Below are 18,743 nucleotides of genomic sequence, written 5' to 3'. Positions count from 1 at the left end.
TACTTATACCCGCCGACCCTAACGCGAGCCGTTAGAGTTGCGTTATACAATAAGTACAATAAGTGTCTGTATATACTAGCTTAACGCTAGTCGAGCACGACGGCTAAGTTATATAGTACGGCCTGTATACAAGTTAGAATAGGGCATTAGCGAAGGAAATAATATACTATAAGTACGATAGGGAGGGTGAAGGTATATATATACGTAGAATAGGTGTATTAGTGCAAGTTAACAGTAAATGTTAAAGAAGGCAGTAATTAGGAAAGGTAACGACCTTAAGTGCCTGCCTCGTAACTAGGGCGGTTAGCGAGTCGGGCCTAACTAGCTAATAAATCGACGAAGTAAGGCATCTAGCGCTTAGGTATATAATAGTTTAATTACGCAACTAGTAACTGAAGTAATAAGGCTATAGATAATCGTTGTAGTATAAACCCCTATACGATAGACGGTTCTAGATATAGGACTAACAAGTCGTAGTAAACATAGTACTATATAACAAGCAATCGAAAGTTAGTAATATAAATATAAGCCTATCTATAGCAGAGTTGCGACTGCGATCGCTAGCGCGGGACGCGAGTACTAATAAGCTACGTAATGTAGCCAAGTTAACCGACCTATATCCTTATAGTAACTAACAATTATTATACGATAGCGAGTAGACTAGACCCGCTATAGTACGAGGGTATAGGCTAGTAAGGCGGTTAGTCTTAGGACCCGAGAGCAGGGCATATAGATAGTTCGAGCTAACGATTAAGATAGCATGTTTTCTGTAGATACTACTAACTCTATCGGCGGCGAAAAGGTATGTATTTAGCTACAACGAGTAGCAAACAAAGGTATAAACCGATCGAAATATTCTATAGATCGTATACTAGAGTAGTAGTCTAAGTAGGAGGCCGAACGAACGACCGTATATAAATCCGTAGCAATATAATACACTAGGCGTAAGGTTAAGAAGCGAGATAATAGATAACGTAATTTGCCGAACCCGCTACCGAAGTTAGTAATAGAGGATATAGAAGTTGTCTAGTAGGCTTAGCACCCGATTCGACACCGAATTAGGGCCCGAGTCGGCCTAATCTAGATAGTTCTATTAGCAAACCCCGCGACTAGAGTAGTTCTAGTTTCTACTACTAACTAACGTCGGCTTTCTACTACGCTATATATACAACTACCGCCTTCGAGAATACTACGTACTTAACTACCTCGCGATTAATATTTAATAGGCGGTATTACCCGCGGCCTTAGCCTATCGCCGTCGACGTACTACGCATTTTACGCTAGCGTCGAGAGGTTAATTTAGGAGTCTAGTTAGATTAGACTAATTAGTAGCACGTTCCGATTACTATTATTGCCGGAACGCCGAAGGACGCAAGGTTACCTATACGACCTAGTATTAATAGACGAGAAATACGAAGAAGAGTTCCCTAAGGCAGTAAGGCAGATCCGTACAGTAGAGGGACAGACTGCGTTTAGGTGCCTAGTATATAAGATTTGTTCTAATTATCGCCGACAGACGAGACGAAAAACGGTGCGCGTAATAACGCGTAGAGTCGGCGATACTAGCGATTGCGCGGAAATTGCTATATCTACGGATACTAGACTAGCGATACTAGAAGGATCTAGAGCGGTGCCGCCGTACCGCGTACTAAATAATATATAGCAGAGTATAGTTATAGTGCAAAAGTAGAACAGGAAGGTAAAACCTATATATCGACTATATAAACTCGATTATCGCTAGCCTACAGTTAAAGACTGCGCGTTAGTAGGGGTCGATAATATAGACCTCGAACGATTAGTTAAGATACTACGGGTAGATTATAGTTTCGAAGCCGGAGTCGACGCCTTGCATTAGATAAGCGACTAATATAGACACGTTCGAATTAACAACGAGCGATAGTAGAGGGCTAGTCTATCCGATATATTAGGCAGAGGCCTATAGCTACGATTTGCAATCTATAGGCAAATTAAGGAGGTAGAACGAGCGTAAATATAAACGCAGAAGAGTAAGATAAATAATTAATTTTACTAAGTCCGATATAGAAGTCCTACTCTAATAGTAATAGGCACTAATCTATTTATTAAACGGAAGGCAAGATGCCCCGGCTACGATAAGCACTACGCTTTGATCTTAGATATATACTAATATATAGTAAATTACGTATAGCAGTCTTAAGCGCCGCGATCTCTTCCTTTATCTATTTAATCTCGGCCTATATTTAAGCACCCTAATCGCGCTATAGCGATAGCGGACTCGGGGTAGCGCGATAATTAAGGAAAGGCTAAATCGGCTACGACTAGTAGTCGTTAGGCTAGGGTAGATTGCATGCCTCTAGCTAATCTATTTCGAATTGTATCTGTCGAGTATAGGGCCTCTACGGTATTATTAACCTCGAATTAGCTAAATACGCCGATAGAGATAGTTCCGACTAACCCGCGATACTACGAGGCGGCTTCGAAGGTATATATTCGACCTAGCGGATTAGCTAACGCCGATTGATTTACCGATAAAGAATATATATCTATATATACCGTAGTAGCGACCGAGCGAGGAATAAATAGTCTAAATACGCCGATTGCTTTAGTGCAATGTCGATAGTGTTGCTATATACCGTCGGCCTAGACTGCAATAATTACCGCTAGACTAATAATAGCGCTAGATTAATAGTTCCTAAATCCGACTCGCGACCGAATCGGGCTAGCGTCGACGAGGTACGAAAATAGCGAACAGTCTATAGGCTACGATTATGCTTTAGCGTTAGCGGGGCATATCCGATAGAACTAATAAGCGATTATAGACGGCGACTCGGGTAGTCTATATAGGAGCAGAGGATAAAACCGCAATTAAATGCCCCCCTTTTCGTAGGGTAAACAAGCACGAAGACGCGTATAGTCTAATATATACTACGTTAGATTCGTAATAATACTACTACTCGTTATAGTACACTTAGAATAGGTCGCAACTACGAAGAAGATAAATATAGAACTTAATCGTTATCCGACTTAATAGAATCGGATAGGGATACTAGATTCGAAGAAGAAAACAGGGAGGAGACTAGTTTATACGTAGCGACTAGCATTAGATCGAAATTTATAAAGGTAACGTATACTAGAGCACGGCGATAGAGGACTAACGTAACTAGTATAAGGGCAGGATTTATAGACCCCGTAGTGGTTCGGTTTGCGAACTATAGAACGTATATAGTTTGGTTTCTTAGCGGTACCCCTCCGGTTTGGTTCCGGTTTGGTTTTTTACCCCGCTAGTCTGAGCTAGTTTCCGAGAAAATCCGACTAAACTGCGACGATATACGACGATATGCGACGACCTCGGATTCAGTCCCGGACGCGATAGGGGCCCTGTATTGTATACGCTACACGATTGCATCTGTGTTTCGGGCTATTTAGACGTGTTTTAGGATAGGTTTTTGTCCGTAGCCGGCACGTAGCCGGCAAACCGGTCCGTGCACCGGTTACTTAGCAAACTAAACCAAACCAAACTAGAATTTCGGCTTGGCAAACCAAACCAACCTAACCCGGACTACTGCGGGGTCTAGGCAGGAATAGCAAAGATCTAGCAAGGCTAAAACAGAAGTACGGCGACGATAGGGCGGATCGGAGCGACGATACAAAGCTATTAAAACGACGTAAGAAGCGAGACAAAGGCTTAATAACATCTAGTAAAGAACGTTTAAATCGAAAGAAGGGCTTACTTAAAGCAAAGGAGCAAATCTTATATAACGAGACGCGTCGTAAACTATTCGCTATTACGTTAACTAGGGCTAGAGGATATAAGACGATATTTCCTACTACTTAAACCCTAGTATAGGTAGACGAAACAATTAAGGAGGCACATAGTAAAAACTACGATCGATTACTAGCTTTACGTACAATAGTGCTATAGCCGGATAGCTATATACCGTCGAGAGACGTAATCTAAGTAGTCGGTAGAGATCCCGATATAATAGCATCGAGACTAATATTAGAATAGTTACGAGAAGCTATACGAAAGGAGCGAGGCTATATTAACGCCTATATCCGATTAACCTTAATAAGCTAAGCACCGATCGCAATAACCGATACTCTAAAAAGGATAGTATACGCTAAGAGGATACTCGATAACTAAATCTTCGAGTACTACGACGAGAAACTAGTAAGACCCTCTCTAAAATAGTATAGTTACTAGATAATAGCTAACAGTCGACATATACTACGCGCTACCTTAGTAAGCTTATATACAAATGTCTAGCGGGTATACTACTCCGGTAGGATCGACGAGGCTAGAAGACATATATTAAATAGTACTACTACAAAGTTACCCCTTTTACAATACCGTCTACCGCTACGGTACTTAGCAGAATACTAACTAGATAGTCGATAGAGTCGTATTTAACTAAAGTTAGAGGTAAAGCGATCTAGCTAGCCTTAAATTATAAGTTAATATACTAGCCGTTCCTAGATCGGATAACTGCGTAGAATGCAACGGATTAAGCTGCTCGTAACCTTCGGTTGTCGAAAGCGTAGAAGATATACGCACGGTATATAGGTAGAGTATAGGATACCCCTAAATTATTAATAAATAACTTCGAGAGCGTACGTAACGATATTAATACACTTATAGCAATCGACGTCGTTTCGGATTCCGACGATAAAGGCGGATCGATCGAGCGCTATAGTAAGAGTAGTCTACGAGCGCTATATTCCTCTTACCTACTAACATAATCGACAGGTTCTAAAGCGTCTGCCGGGCAATAATTAAGTAAATAACTCAAAGCCGGCGATAATGCGATAGATAAGTTAGTAGAGGCGGAGGCCCTACCTAAGAAAAACGATATTAGACTACCTATACTATAGAGTAGTTTCTAAGCGATAGATTAGGAGCCGACGGAGGCTGCTAATCCGTTTGCTTCGGTACGGGGAGGTAACGGTATAAGTGCAACCGAGACAATAGAATATAATAGAACCGAAGACAATTAATATAAAAGATATAAATATACCGCGGTAATAACAATAGGGAAAGGATTGCGCGCTAATTACTATACGAATAGCAGGTATTCTAACTAGTCTTATGTAATAGATAAGACTTTATTCGCGGCGGTAAGTAATCGCGTTAGGAATATATTAGGGCTAGAAGAGGGGGAGTAGATATAGTAGGCGGATATAGAGGCGGACGGCGGTAAAGTTAAGGAGATAGCATTTAACGAGGAGACGTAGGATCGAAGAATTAGGAGATATATAGTAAAAGAGAAGAAGAAGTCGAAAGGAAACAAACGAAAAAAGGTAGAGGTATATCGCTTTAATATAGCCGTAGAGGACGAATAGAATACATTCTTATTAACCGTAATAAATAGATACCCTATATAATATAACGAAATCTATTAATACTATACGAGTCGGTCGCTAAGTCGGTACTAACTTAGTATACGTAGTAGACGTATACAAATGCCGGTAGTTACCCGAATATACGTACAAACGTTAGATGTTAGTAGAAGCAACAATTGCATAATATACAGATCCGATAGAAAATATAATTTAAAGGGTAGTACTAGTACCTACGACGACTCGAGCCCGACTCGATATACGAGTCGGATAGTAAAGAATAAAATTCCAACTACGATTAGATTTGCTAGAATTTCTAGATCGCGACGATCCTATTAGACAAGATCTTTAACGTACGATCCTAAGGATCCTAAGGATCCTAAGCGATCCTATCGATAGGATTGTCGCGATCGGTAAAAAAGTTTCCGTAACGAAGTCTCCTTAAGTCGGTAGGTATATAGCTAGTAGTCCTAATTTATAATACCGGCGAAAACGTTAGATTCGTAATAAAACCCCTAGGGTAGTATTAGACTCGCGCTCTAATTAGTTAGTTCGGGTAGACCCGCGTCCGGTAGTAATGCCTCCGGCGACGATATATAAGATAGTATTATTACCTTAACTCGTATAGTAGGCGGTCGTTATATTATGCTCGCTATCGCTTCGAGTATTCGTCTTCTTAGTATAGAACCTAGAAACTTGCCTTAACGTACGAAGCGGCGCACTTCTAGAAATAACCTATTTAAGCTATACTAACTTATAGCGCAGATTGCCGGTCTTATAACCGCGCCCTATCGTTTCCCGAAGCCCGTCGTAAGGCAGCTAGAATATCCTCGTAGGTCCTATAGCTAGTATTGCCGATATAACTAGTAAAGACAACCCGACTACCCTTCTAGTTAGCGATAGTTCCCTCCTAGGAGCTATTATCGCAGTTGCGGTAGATACCCTAGGTTATATAAGACTATAGTCGACCTAGAATAATTAGTATATTTAGGTCTACGGCAATCTAGAAGGTAAAGGAAAAGCATAGACCGAAGGCGTCTACTATAATATTATAGTAGGTACCTACTAGCGCAACCTCCCTATTTGCTCTCTATATACCGCGGGAGACGTCTCTATTTATTAGTAGCTTAAGCTATTTAGCCTAGAGGTTACTTATAATAAGTAACTCCGAACTATTATTAAGCATTACTAGCGCCTTCTAACTACAGCTCCCGATAGTAACCTAAATATAGATAGTAGGAACGACGGCGTAGGAACGGGTAACTATAGAAAGGTCTATATTATTAGGGATAGAGTAAATCTCCTTAGGTCGAGGAGATCCCGCTCGACCGATTTACTAGCCTATAAATCGGATAGCCTTAACTAAGACTAAAACTAAAATAGGTTCCGAGGTATTATTACTATTACCTTAGCCTATCTCCTTAACTCCCTCTTCGTTAGTATTATCGATAGTCTCCTAGTTCTTAAAGATTACCGACTCGTCTTCTACTAACTCTAGGCTACCTAAAAATTTAGGAAGGAACTATAGGGAGGAGATATCGATATAGTCTTCCTATCCCTATTTCCTTCGGAGAGCGGCGAGGTCTTTTATAAAGGTAGCATCGTTAGGGATCCGGCTCTGGAATAGGTTAGTAGGTAAACCGTATACTAGTAGCTCTCCTATAGATATATTAGACTTAAGGTCTAGGAACTAAGATACCTAGAAGAGAGCGTTTACCTTTATATTAGAGGAGTCCGTAGGGCTAGTACTATACTTCTTTATATACCTATTAAAGCGAAAGCTCTTAGGATCGGCTAATTTCCGCTTGTGGGCTAGCGGATTAGCTAGGCCTAGGGTACTACTAATATCGGTAGTATTATCTCCTATATCGATGTCTAGAGTCTCTAGGACAACTAGGCTCCCTATAGATATAGTACTAGCTTAGGTAGCGCGGTCTCTAGCCGTCTAGAGAGTCTTGGTCTTAGCGGTTAGCTCTCGTTACTATTTAGCCTTATCGGCTGCCTTGTTCTTTAGTATCCTAGTAGGGGCTGCCGTACTAGAGCGAGTAGGGTTCTATAGGCCTTTGCCCTTAGCTTAGAACTAGGTTTAGGACCTCGTAGTAGCATAGGCACCTACGCTATTCTTAGTAACCGCGTAAACGTTAGTGACGGCGTCCGGGTCTTAAGAAACAAAGTTAACTTTAATAGCTTTAGTAGTACTATTACTACTTTGCTCCTTAACCTACTTTGCCCTAACCTTCTAAGTTTCTCGTTTAGTAATAGCGGCGAGGGTACTATTTCTAGTCTCCTTAAACTCGATCTTTCCGCTATACTTCTTCTCTAGAAGGTTCCTAAGTTAAGGCAGCTTTAGTACTCTATAGTCCTATTCGAAATCGATCTTATCGCTAGTATCGGTATAGTAGAACCGGCTATTTACTTATATAAAGAGCTTCCTATTAAGAAGCTCCTTCTAGACGGGGCAGTCCGATTAGATATATTTAAAGCCGCTATATATCTAGCACTTGCTATCTAAGTTAGAATAGATCTTCCGTATAGCGTAGATATTAACTAAAGGGGCTTTAGGATAGTTAGGATTAGGGAGCTAGTAGACCGGTAGTATATCCTTTAGTATAGTAGTATTAATAACCTCCCTAACTCGCTATAATGCTTTTGTATTAAGGTTAAGCTAGGCTAGGGATTTAGCTAAGTCTACTACGTCCTAAGAGTATTTAGTAATAGTAGGAGTTACGGTCTTAGGACCGTTTTACGACTCGGGGAGGAACTTAGGTCCTCTATTAATTCCTAAGGAATCGTTTCTAACCTATAGTAGGTTATTCCTATCTTCCTTATAGATAAACTTCCTCGTATTAGCGGAGCTATCTATATCGAACTTAATATACTATAGGACCTCCTTATACTTACGAAAACTCTTAGGATTAGCTTCGCTAAGCGTATAGCGACGGAAGATATACTAAGCTATAGGCTACGGCAACCCCTAAAGGAGTAGCTTCGTTCTCTAAGAATTCTCGAGGTCTTTCTAGTCGATACTGTCCGCTAACTTAACAAATTCGCGGATATACTCCTTTAGGTCGTTATCTTTAGTACGCCTCGTCGAATAGAGGGCCTCGAGCTATACGCGACTGCCTTTAATACGACGGCTATCGCGCTCCCGATACTCTCTTAGAAAGGCCTACTTAAAGGCCTCCTAGTCGGTATTAGACTTGTCGTCTATTTCTAGGTAGCTAACTAGGGTTCTAAGGGTTCGGTAAAGCTTAGTAATAGTAGTCCTCGTAAGGGACCGGATCTTATACTAGTCGGACTCCTTATCGAGCTCGTACTTAACTAGGGCGTCCTTAAAGCGCTCTATATATACTATAGCGTTCTACCCTTCGAATAAAGGATTTCTACCGCTTCCTAGCTCTAGTAGGCGGCGCCTATTCTAACGGAGAAGCTTAGTTTGCCTCTTAATTATCTTTATAATATAAGGCTCTCCTAGTTAGGTAGCGCTTATATTAACTAGTCGTCGCCTAATTTCCTCGTTAATAGGATTAGGGGGGTTGTCGGAGTTAGAGGATTCTACTAATTCGTAATACTCGTTTTCGCTTAAGCTTATTCGGTTATTATAATAAAATAGTTAAAAAGAAATGCTATAGGAAAGTGTTTTTAGTATAGTTAGTAGGTTTGTTTCGATATTGCTATACGAGAAGTAGTATACTAGGCTATTCTCCCCTAATAATACCCCTAGGGTAGTATTAGGCTTTAGCCTCCTAGTAGTCGCCTAGATACTACTAGGAGCTAAATTTAGTAGTTTTTAATAAAAAGCCGCTCGGAGGGAGGAATACTATAACCTCTATTTACTCCTAGATCCTAGAGACTAGCTTCCTCTTATTCCCTTTAGCCGGGCGGGGGGGTAGGGGCCTTCTTTCCTTAGTAGAAGGCTAAGTACTATCTAAGCGAGGCTGCGAATCGGGGAGTAGTCTACCTAATTAATAGGGGAACTCTCTAGTTATCTAACCTATACTCTAGAAGTTACTATCGATCGATAGTCTTAGCGGGACCCGCTAAGGTTAATAGGTAATTAATCTATCTTCCTCTTTAGGCGACTAGTCCGCGTTGCTATCCTATAACCGGGCCGGTAGGCGGTAGCTTGCCTCGAGTAAGCAGTGCTAAATAGGTCTTCGACCTAGAGCCGAGTCCTTAGAAACTAGCTATAGTCGTAGACTAGGCCCTAAGCTATAATAGTCCTAAGGGTTTGTAGCTTTTCGGGGTTAAAGAGATGCCCTCGTTAAAAGGATATCTCGCTTATCGTAATAGCCCCTCGAGATACTTCTGTGTCGTCTGTGTCTTAGGCTCTTATTATACCCTCGCTCCGGTTATAGCTATTCGTACCCTAAGACTACCTTCGATATACCTGTACCTGTTAGATATAAAGAGACAGCTCTACCTTCGGCTCTAATAAAGGACGGAGACTAACACTACCACTACTACTACTACTACTACTACTACTACTACTACTAGCAGTAATAGTATAGGCAACCGAGGGTAATATAACCTGTAACAATATAGGTAGCTATGTTTAGCAAGATAGGATAATAAACAAGTCGCTTAGGCTAGTAACTAGAGCCCTATAATATAGGCACTATAGAAGTGTAATATAAATAGTGTACTATACGAGGTTGATAATCTGTCTACTATATAGAAGGAGGCCTCTTTTATAGGCTCAAACCCTAGCCTATATATATAGGGCCGGTTATTAGCTAATACTAGTAGAACTCTTTACCTAGTAATAAAGGACAGTATAGTACCTTAAATACTAGAGGTTTCGATATGTGGCTAAATGCTGTAATAAGAGCTAGGTTTATAGAAAATACGTAGAGGAATCTAGAATAGACAAATACCCTAGTAGGAAACATATATATAGCAACTATAAAGGCAGCTACCCTACCTAGTCTAGGATATATAGCGTAAAGCTAGCTACCTAAGCAAAGGCAAGAGGATTTAGGGCTGCAGTAGTAGAGAAGTTTAGAGGAATATAGAGGAGCTAAGAAGACTAGACGCTAGTAGAAAGTAAGTAGGAAGAGGCGAGCCGAATACCGAGGAGAGCGGAGGAGAGAGACCTATTAGGATACCTAGGAGAGAAGACCCCTAGGAAGACTAATAGGCACTATAAGTATAAGGAAATAGCGAGATACCTAGACTAGTAAACTTAGCTTCTTCCCCTTATAGTTAAGCTAATAGAGGATAATAGAGAAGGAAGCTATATAAATATTAGACCCCCTACTACCGTCTAATATTAACTAGCCTCTATATTATAACTAGTATAATATAGACTATAGCGCAAACAAGGTATAGAGAGCCTTTCTCTAACAAATAGACCTAAAGGAGGACTATATTCTAGTAATCTAGGAGCTCTAGATTAATATAACTATAGGAAATATAGTTAAATACCTAGGCTTCTATATTATTGTCCTATAAGGCCTATACCCTAGAGTAGCACTCTATATCTCTAAGGAGATATAGGAGGCTTTATAGGAGCTACACTCTTAGTATAAAGACCTACTATTAGTCGGTATAGGGATAGGAAGGGATAGAGTTATTATCTATAACTACTACTACCTAATAGCCCTAGAGAATAGTAGGGAGGTAGGATTACTACTACTTATAGAGTAGGCTATCTAAAAGCACTAAGGTAATAGCGAAGTTCTAGTAGGTAACTTTAACCTTTACTACCTTTTATAGGGAGGTAACCTAGACTAGAGCTAGTACTACTAGGTAGACAACCTTATTAGAAATATAAGAGAGAATAGTATACTTCTTACTATAGCAGAGGGGATAGCAATATAGGAGAACTTAAGGAGCGTAAGGACCCTTAACCTTACATTTGTTATCTATAATATCTAGCAAAGACTTAGCTAATACTAGGTAGATAAATATAGAGAGACAGGTTTAGACTATAAGCTAATCTCTATAAGGATATAGGAGCTATAGTAGGAACAGAAAGACCGAATAACGAGACCCTAGTAGAAAAAAGCCGACTAGAAGACAGTTAGAGGAGACCTCTAGTAGAGGCTCCCTTCCCTACCCTAAGGATTATTTACTATAATTGAGTAGGTTAAGGGGGCTATAGTAGGAATATAGTTAGCAATATAGGAATGCCTTAGCAATACTCTTCTACTAGTAACGCTATCTAAGGAGAGAGTAGACAAAGTATAGGGTAGAAGAGAACCGTAGGGCGTACCTAGCAGCTATATATACTATAGGCAAATAGATTTAAAAAGACACTAACCTAGTATAGAGAAGAGTAGCAAGGGAGGCTATAGAACAGTACCCTAAGATATAGAAGCTAGCTCGCTAGGCAAGGGAGAAGAAGGGAGAAAAACAGGCCCTCCCTAATTCCTATTATTCTATTAGATAGAAGGAGGATATATATATACTAACGAAGGCAAAGTAGATATACTAGCTAAGTACTTCTTCCCTAGGTTAAGGGGGGCTAGCCTTTTAGATATCCTAGAGGAACTACTACTCTAAGAGAGGATCTAAATAGATATCTTAGTCTCTCTAGAGAATATTACCTAAATCTTTAAGAAAATAGTACCTAACTTAGCCCTAGGACTAGACTAGATTACTAACAGGTTTAATAAGAAATATAGGCAGATCCTAGCTCTATATCTAGCACTACTATATATAGTATATATCTAACCTACCTTAGCTATAACCTAAAGGCATTTAAGAAGTTAATTATAGTAGTTCTTAAGAAACTATAGCAACTAGACTACTTAATACCCTAGCTAAAACCCTTAAGGCAATAGTAGTAGAGATAATCTTAAAGTAGGTTAAGGAGAAGGGGCTCTTACCCAAATTACAAATAGGAGCTAGGCTAAAAAGCTCTAGAATCTTAGCCCTAGAGCTAGCTATAGAAATAATAAAAACAGCCTAGGAAACAGACAAATCGTATATAGTATTGATGCTCTATCTAGATATCTTAGGAGCCTTTAAGTAAAGCACCTATATAGTATAATAGTTAGACTAGCCCTAATATATAGTTACTAAATCTAGGCAATACTAGAAGGGATCTAGGAATACTAGAAGTACCTCTAGAAGCCCCTTAAGAAAGTACAAAACACTAGGCAAAGACATATCCTAGGAGTATATAGGAGTATACCTAAAGCTATCCTCTAGAAGGAAGCTAACATCCCCCCCCCCTTTACTCTCTATACCTAGAATATAGCAAGGCTCTTAGTAGTAAAGAGGGACACTCTCCCTATATAATAGTATAGAAGGAAAAAGTATAAACAAATAGAGGATAGGATTAGGGGCCCTAGGAGACATAACCTAAAAAGAAGGACTAGTACCGAAGAATAGGTTGCTAATTTAGTTAGCTAAGAGGCAGGGGTATAGGGAAGTATAGCCCTACTCTACTTAGCAAGGATATAGTAGAGTAAGAATACTTAGGTAGAAAGATAGGAGAAGAAGAGGATAAGAAGAAAGGCCCTATAATAGGATTAGAGCGAACTAGTAGCCTAGTAGATAGGGCACTAGGAGAGAGGAATCTATCTCTACTTAGAATAGCTAAGACTAGTTACCTTAATAGTTATATAAATTAGGATAGAGTATATTAGCCTAAGACAATACCTTATAGGGAGGAGAGTCCTAGGAGTTACCCTAGAATAAAGTTAAACCTATCTACCGCCTTTTATAAACTAACGGCTAGTCTAAATATACTAATAAATACTAAGTTTACAATAAATAGCAATATATCTACGATAGAAGATATAATGCCTATATTTACTAATACCGGGGAATAGCTCTATATAGATATAAAATAAAAAACTAGCTATACCGAAGCGGTAGATAGAGCTAGGAGATATAGTTTAGTTCTATATACGTAGTATTAAAACCGAGCGTCTAAGTAGGAAATATAACTATAAATTTTAAGGAATATTCTAGATTCTATAACCGGTTACGGAGGTCTTAGTAATTAGACCTGCGCCGGGAGCTTTAATTAGGAACTATAATTAATCGACTTGGCGCTAAATTCTTACTAAAACCTTCGTCGAAAGCCTAACTCGAGTTCTATATTCGAAGCTATATAGCGAAGATATGTCTATAAAGATATAAAGCTAAAGAAGAACAATAGTATACGGCGATTGCCGGTAGTTATCTATTGTATTTATTACTTTTATTAGCGCTGTTTACGAGAAAGTGTCCTAATCGACTTAATTTAGTTACTATTGCTATCGTCGCTATCCTTACTACCTACCCTACTATCTTCTTCTTCTTCTTCTTCTTATAGCTAGGCGCCTATACTATCGATTATATACTTCATCCCTATATTTATACCTAATCCCCGTATTAACTAGACATTCTTTGCTATTATTACTTAATAAGTCGTCGTCGTCGTTACGGCATTCTAGCAGCTTAGGCGAGTATAGTATAAAGGCCTTATACTTACTACGTACGTCGTCTCGTGCCTCGCGATAATAACGTTATTGTCTACTTTGAGCTTAATACTCTTCTTAATATAGCGAATTATCCGGTTAATCTAGTATTAGATTTACTCTTATAGTAGATCCTTCTAGTACTGCTTCTAAATCTTCTTTAGGTTCTACTTCTACTTCTAGCCCTAGTATATTTAAGACTCGTGTTTTATCTATATCTACGCTAGCTCTATTTTATTAATGTCTAGTAAGTTTCTAGGCTATTCGAGTCGAGTAGGGCTATAGTCTCGTATTAGCTAGACGTTAACTTCGGCTAAAAGAGATATTAGTCGCTACGTTAGACTACTAACTATAGAGACCTATAGTAACTTTAAATAGAGTATCTACAATTCCTAAACAGATAGCTATAGTAAGACGTAGACGGTTATATCGACGGCTTAACTACAATAAGTAGACTAGTAGCATTAAGTTATATACTATACTTAATTACCTCCGCGAGCGAGTAGATAGTATAGAGGCAACGACGGTACTTAGTAACAACTATAGATATCGCTACTGCTTAAATTCTACAGGCTTTAGAGCATCTATACTATAATCTAAATAGCTCTCTAGGAGTTCCTTAGCTAGAGAGGGTAGCATTATTACAAGATAGGACAATTACAAAACAAGATCGTAGTATATAAAAGGTAGGAAGGACTATCCCTCGTTTTAGCGCCTATCGTCTGTTTTGCTTTTCGAGTCCTAACGCTCCTCTTAGATACTTTATACTGCGTTCTATCTTCTAAATATAGACTAGTTTTAATACAAATTAGTTATTCTTTTCAAACTAAATTACTAATTCTCGCTAAGGACTATCTAGAGATATATCTTCCCCTATTATAAGAAAGATAAGGACTAGGCGCTAAACAGATAAACTAAGATAGTAATATATATATCTTGTTAAAAGAAATCTTCTACGTTTAGTTATCTAGAAAGATAATAAAACTATACGTTTTAGTCGTAAAAAATATAGTTTTAGAAATTCAGTAGAGAAGGGCTATCCTAAGGCTATTTCTATTAGCAATATAAAAAGAGATAGTAAAGCTAAAGCCTTAGCTATTTTAGGGATATGGGTAGAGGACGCTCCTTTACTATAAAGATAGAATACAACGGACTCTAAAGAGGCTTAGAATGCTCTTGTTCTCCTCTAAGAGATAAAATTCTAAATATTTAATAGATTACTAAAAGAGCGATATTTAACTACTTTAAAATCCTCTAATAGCGTTAAGAAATATTTCAATATTTCTTGCTAACTAAACGACAAATAAGAGTTTAAAGAACCTAAATCTTCTACGTAGATTATAATAGCTTAGACTCTTAACAATTTTAGTAACGAATACGAGTCTTTCGTAACTAATCTAATATAGTTACTATAAAAAGACGAGGGTAGCACAAGATTGAAAGGTTTATTCTCGAATTTGCTTAGGGAAGTTAAACGATATAGCACTAAAGAGAAAGAAGTAGTACTATTTATAAGTAATAAGTTTCAAAAGAAATTATCTATAAAGCCTGTTAAGCGTATTAAAAATAAGGGATCTAAAAGCGCTTTTATAAGGGAGTATTTTTATTTTAAAAAGATAGATACTTAGTAGACGATAAGGAGTTTTATAGAAAAGAATATCTTTATTTGTCTAACATAGTCTATTTAAGAAAGATAATACATCTATAGATAATGTTTCTAGTTCCTATAAAGAATAGGTGCATTGAATTTATCCGAGAACTGTATATTCTAATAGTAATAGCTATTAGTAAAGGAGGACTAGAGCTAAAAAATCAGTTCTTAGCGTAGATTGTCTGTTTAGGCCTTGCGCTTTTCTAGTTAGGAATCTAGCGTATCTAATCTAGGCATTGGCTAGTTTTAGCTAATATTAGCTCTACATAGTTCGTAATAAATTATTCAACATGAATTAAGATATTAAGGAGATAGTCTTAGCAAAGTGCACCTAACTATTTCTTAATAAGGCATATCTTAGTGCTAGTAGCTATCGTTCTAGTATACTAATAGACAGATGCTCTATAGAGTTTTACTAACTTCTAGGAACAGCTAAGGCTATCCTAGATTACTAGAATCTTCCAGACTCCCTTAGTTACTAATTTAATAACCGATCTAGAAGTCCTAACTAATTTATAACTAAATTAAAGGCCTAGAGATTAGCTAGGAATTCGTATTTCGAGGGACAACTCCTATAGGTTTAATCGTCTTCAAATATAACTAGTAATAATCTTCTAGAGCTTTAGTTACGAGATAAAAACTAGAGGTATATAGTAGTACGCGTAAGGTATTATAGCTACGTAGAATATTCTAAGACCTTAATAGCTAATCTAATATAGAGAAGAATATCGGCTAGCTAGCTACATAAGTAGTTTAAATACTATCTACTTTATAACTTCCGATACTTTCTATAACTTCCGCTCGACTATATATTATACTTTCGAATAACGATAATTCTCTTTACGCTCGATTAGTAATGCCTGCTTTTATCCTCTTCGATAGCCGAATGTCTAGATATGTTGTTAGTAGTAGCTAGTAAACTTTATTTTACGACTTATACTAATAACTGTACTACTATATATAAGGTAGAGCAGCCCTAGTTTTATAGGTACTTATACTATAGTATAGGAGATAGAGAATCTAGTATAATTGAGAGATATTTCTAAAGTTACAACTCTTGCTTGCTATTTATCTACGCCCGGTTTGGTATATAAATTTAAAAAGCTTACTTTCAACAACTGCGATATTTCTATCTAGCTTAAGAACAGTAGCATAGAGCTTTATACTAAAAATCTGTCTAAAGCTCTGAAAACCAATACTTCTAGAGAAGAATGTTTTTATAAACTAGAAGTTTCTAAATATATAACGAATTAGCTTTTAGATAAGGCATCTAAAGTCTAAAAAGCTCTAGTTATAGACTCTAGAGACAAGTCTACAATTTAGTACAAACGGCTAGACTATTTTAGCCCTTATCCCTTAGAGGAGATAGTTTAAAGATATTCTACTAAGGAATATTAGGTATATATTGAGTCTGAATAAACCGAGAAATAAGCTCTCTTTTGTTTAGAGATACGATTAAAATTCTTAAATAAAAACTATAGGAGTAGAAAAACATCTAGAAAGATCTCTATTTATATAAAAGGTACTAGCTCTATAGAAGATACTATTTGATAAATATTATTTCATAGATACTCCTAAAGGTAATTAAATTCTTCTATAGTTATACTAAGATATTAACTAAAGATATACCTTGCTAATAGCGTTTTTCAGAATTCTATTATTAGACCTTTTTACTTCCCTAGAGATAGAAAACCCCCTTAAATCTTAACGTTCTTAAGGTACTCCTCGGTAGGTATATAATTAGGAGTTAGTAAGATAATATCGAACAATATTATTTCTCTGCTCTATATAGTTTATAGTACCTAAATAATAGAAACTTAAGACTACTAGTCGGCGCGTAAATCTTATATAAACTATCTATAGCTACCTACAGATTCGGTAATATCGACCTTTTAGAGGTCGGATAGCTTATTTCTTTTAGGACAAGGATTTCTATTATTTATATAGTTTTATCTATTCTCTAAGCCTTCCTAGTAAACTAGCTACTAAGCCCTTAATAAATATATCCGCAAAGTAATCTTTAGTTAAAATAAATTTAAGGTCTATAGATTTCTCTAGAACGTTTCTTCTTATTCCTTAGTATCCCGGAATATCTATATAACTCGTCTAAGAGTAACCTTTGAGATTATTCGCTATTACTACAGTCGATTTACTATTAGAATATACGAGATAGTTACCCGTTTTTGTACCGAGTTCTTTATATATCTTTTAGAAAGATACATTTCTAAAACTTTCTCTTAAGGCAATTATTGCATCTTTAGCCTCGTAATTAGATAGGGTACTAAGTTTAGTAATAGATACTTTAAGTCCTAGGGAAAAATGTATAACCCGAAGTAGAACCCCGCGTACTATAGGTAATCCTCTAGTTAGCGTCGCTATACGCGACTAACAGATGTTTTAATTATAAGTTATATACTAATGTAATATTTAAGGCCTTTACTAAAGGGTACGTTTTATTATAATTAGAGGAAAACCTAGATACTACGCCTATAGTATAGCTTAAATCCGGCCTAATCTTAGTCGATTAGTAGATTAATAAACCTACTTTAGTATTACGATCTAAGCAACTTCTATATAAAATCGGATTACGTAACTAGGTTACGTAATTATATCGGACCTCCGATAAGCGGATAAAAGCACCTCCTACGGAAGGACCTCGTTCTTTCTTTCTTTCCTTCTTTAACTCGTTATTAATTTAGATAGCCTCTTAATTAATATTTTAATAGAATAAAGAGTTCCTTAATAACCTACGACGTAATCCCCTACTAATACGACCCGCTAGCAATCGCTATCGCTATTACTATTTCTGCGCTCCTCGTTATACGATAGCGCCTATAAACCCTATATTGTTACGGCCTATATACTAATATACCCTAAACCGCCGACCGTAATAGCTACTACTTTGCTATAGATCTACTAGGCCTACCGACTAATTACGGTAGCGGCTCTAAGTTTACTAATATTACTAATAGAGGAAACCGTTTAGTAAACGGAGTACCTAAGTAGGGACTACCCTAAGGTCTACGACCTAGCCTCGTAGATATCGATAGCGTAATCTAGTAGCCTATCCCTAGTAGTATCTAGGATATTTAGAACCTCTTCCGTAGATTGAGTAATTAAGAGGTAGCCGAAAGCATATTCTGGTATATAACTAAGCTAGACTAGTCCGTAGCTACCCTCCGTAAGTAATACTAGTAAGAGATAGAGATAATCGAACAAATATACTAGGCTTACTATAAGACTAATACCTATTTTAATAAAGAGCTAGCTTAAGCTCGCATAGAAATAGAGCGCTAAAGCTAAGCCGCTTAGCTAGTATAGAATACGTTAACTGTCGTATACTAGTAACGCGACGATCT

The sequence above is a fragment of the Pseudocercospora fijiensis genome, assembly GCF_000340215.1.
Source record: "Pseudocercospora fijiensis CIRAD86 unplaced genomic scaffold MYCFIscaffold_7, whole genome shotgun sequence".
In the NCBI taxonomy this organism is placed as follows: domain Eukaryota; kingdom Fungi; phylum Ascomycota; class Dothideomycetes; order Mycosphaerellales; family Mycosphaerellaceae; genus Pseudocercospora; species Pseudocercospora fijiensis.
This window is presented reverse-complemented; position numbering follows the sequence as displayed.